This window comes from Rattus rattus, chromosome 8, assembly GCF_011064425.1.
Source record: "Rattus rattus isolate New Zealand chromosome 8, Rrattus_CSIRO_v1, whole genome shotgun sequence".
In the NCBI taxonomy this organism is placed as follows: Eukaryota; Metazoa; Chordata; class Mammalia; order Rodentia; family Muridae; genus Rattus; species Rattus rattus.
Genome location: NC_046161.1, coordinates 102,379,518 through 102,382,541, shown reverse-complemented (window position 1 = coordinate 102,382,541; position 3,024 = coordinate 102,379,518).

Genomic DNA, 3,024 nt, shown 5'->3' with positions numbered 1-3,024 from the left:
CTACCACCACCACTGATGTTTGGTAAAGAGGGAAAAAAAAAACATCTGAGCTGAGGGTGTGGAGGTGAATTTAAACATCCAACTCTTTGGGAAGCTGCATTCCAGTGGGAGAAAACAGACAATGAGGAAGAAATCAAAGGTTGGCATGGTAACCTATACCTGTAATCCCAGGACTAGGGAGCCCAAAGGGAGAGAATTGCTGTTTGAGGCCATCCTGGGCTATGAAGCGAGACCATCCAGAGCTGCATAGGAAGGCCTGTCTCACTCACCTCAACCAGAGGGGCTGGAGAAGACCAACAGGGTCAGCTAACCTGGACCCCTGGGAGCTCCAAGAGACAGGAGCACCAACCAAAGAGCCTAGCCTGGGCTCCTCGCACATAGGTAGCATGAGCTGGACCCAGGCTCTCCACAAATATGTAGCAAGTGTGCAGCTTGGTCTTCATGTGGGTCCTCCAATGACTGGAGCTGTTGCTGTCCCTAATTCTGTTGCCTGCCTATGGATCCTGGTCCCCTAACTGGGCTGCCACATCTGGCCTCAGTGGGAGAGCATGTACCTAGTCCCGTAGTAACTTGACATTTGGTATTCCAGGGTGGGTTGGTGTCCAGGATGGGGGGGCGTCCTTCTTCTCAGAGGAGAAAGGGAAGAGGGGAAGAGGAGAAGGGAGGAAGCGTGTGAGGGGGGAACTGGGAGGAAGGGAAGCGTGATCGGATGTGAAGTGAATAAATAAGTCAATTAATAGAAAAATAAAAAGACAACCGGGGTCAACTTTTGTCCTCCATGCACACCCTCACACAGGTACATACACACACACACACACACACACACCCTCACATAGGTACACACACACACACACACACACCCTCGCACAGGTATACACACACACAAGCACACACACATTGACACACACACAAGCACACACACACATTGACACACACACAAGCACACACACACATTGACACATACACAAGCACACACACACATTGACACACACACAAGCACACACTCATTGATACACACATGCACACACGTATGCATACCACACATTGACACACACACAAGCATACACACACATTGACACACACATACACACACACAAATTAAGTAAAAATTAATAATAAAAGTGAAGGAGCTGAAAGCATGACAGAGGTGCTAGGAAGAGTTTCTCTCCTGACCGGTCTGACAACAGTCACTCTCCAGGTGAAGGATAGAGCTCACTAGGAGAGACAAGCAGATGTGCAGTCCCCTGTCCTGTCAGCAGACTGCTGTTGACATCTGAAGCAGGTTGCCAGGCAACACAGCCATGTCACAGGCAAACCTGATAGAGAGCTTCCAACTTAGGAGGGCAATGCCAATTTTTACCAAGTGGTAGAGCCCTCTCCCAGGGGTGGTCTCATGTCTTAGGATCTTGAAGGAGAGAAAAGACAAGCACATGGCGACAGGCCACTTCAGTGGTCCTCAGAGGAACACAGAGGAAATCAAGAATGAAACCTCACAGTGCAGCCAAGGATGCGACCTTGAACTTCGGAACTACCTGCTCCCACCTCCTGGAGGCCGAGAAGCTGTGATAACACCCATGCTCCCCCTGTTTGGTTCTGGTGGTCTGAGGTGCCTGGCTTCAGTAGAGAACAATGCATGAAGAGCTGTTCGAAGAATCTGCTTCAACCTGCGATCGGTCAGTCACGTCCTGAGCCCTTCACTGTCCAGTGCAGGATGTATTTACTGTCTGCCGGGGTCAAAGTCAGCAATTCCTTCTCTTCTTTTCTGAGGAGTTTAGCTTTTTCTAGTATGTGGTGGGTGGGGAGAGACATGGTACATGTGTGCCATGTGTCCCAAGGGGCACCAGAGAGACTTTGCTTGAGATGTGGTCTCTTGTTCACCATTGCATAAGCTAGGCTAGCTGGCCCTTGAGCTTCTGGGTGTTCTCTGGTCTCCACTTTCTATCTCACTATTGGAAAGTGCCGTGACAGGCACACACGACCGTACCCCTCTTTCTATGCATTGTAAGGAATTGAGTCAAGCATTATAGGCACTTTGCCCGCTGAGAGGGAACTCCAGTTCCTACGAATTTTAGGCCTCGTGTCATGTGACACCAGCCCTGGGTCTCTGTGTAGAAAGGCCAGTCTAGCTCTTGCCTTGCTCGCTGCTCACATAAACATGTGAGAGCAGAAGAGAGCCAATGTGTTAGAGAACATCTGGAAAGGTCTTAGAGAAAGCAGGGCACTCAAGACCAGAGCAGTTTCTCTTCTAGTAACTCTCTCTGAGGTCAAAAGTCTGCTAGAAAGGTGACTTATACCCCGGCCTTTGTGTGGGTCTACAAACACGGAGTTCAGAAGCCGACAAGGGATAGACCACTATCACGCCCTCCCAACTTTTACATCCTACACATCAGAAGTAAAACAGTCCATCAAGTCACCTGAGTGGTCCAGAAAAATCTAGTCTTTGACAGTGCCGTGATGAATAGTAATGAGGTTCCTCAAAGAATTAAAAGTCAAACTACCCTGGGGATCTAGCAATCCTGCTTCTGGGTAGATACTCAAAGGAAATGACATTGGTGTGCCAAGGACATTGCATACTCATGTCCACTGCCACTAGCCTTGATCACCACACACACACACACACACACACACACACACACACACTCTCACTCTCTCTCTCACACACACACACACACACACTCTCTCTCACACACACACTCTCTCACACACACACACATACACACTCTCACACACATACACACACTCTCTCCCACACACACACATACACACACACCTACTACTTACACACCGTACATCACACCACACATCCACACACACACACACACACACACACACACACACACACACACTCTCACACACACACACACACACACACACACACACACACTCACACATACACACACACACACACACACACACACACACACACACACACATACACACACATACACACACATACACACACACACACTCACACATACACACATACACATACATACACACACTCACACACACACATACACACAC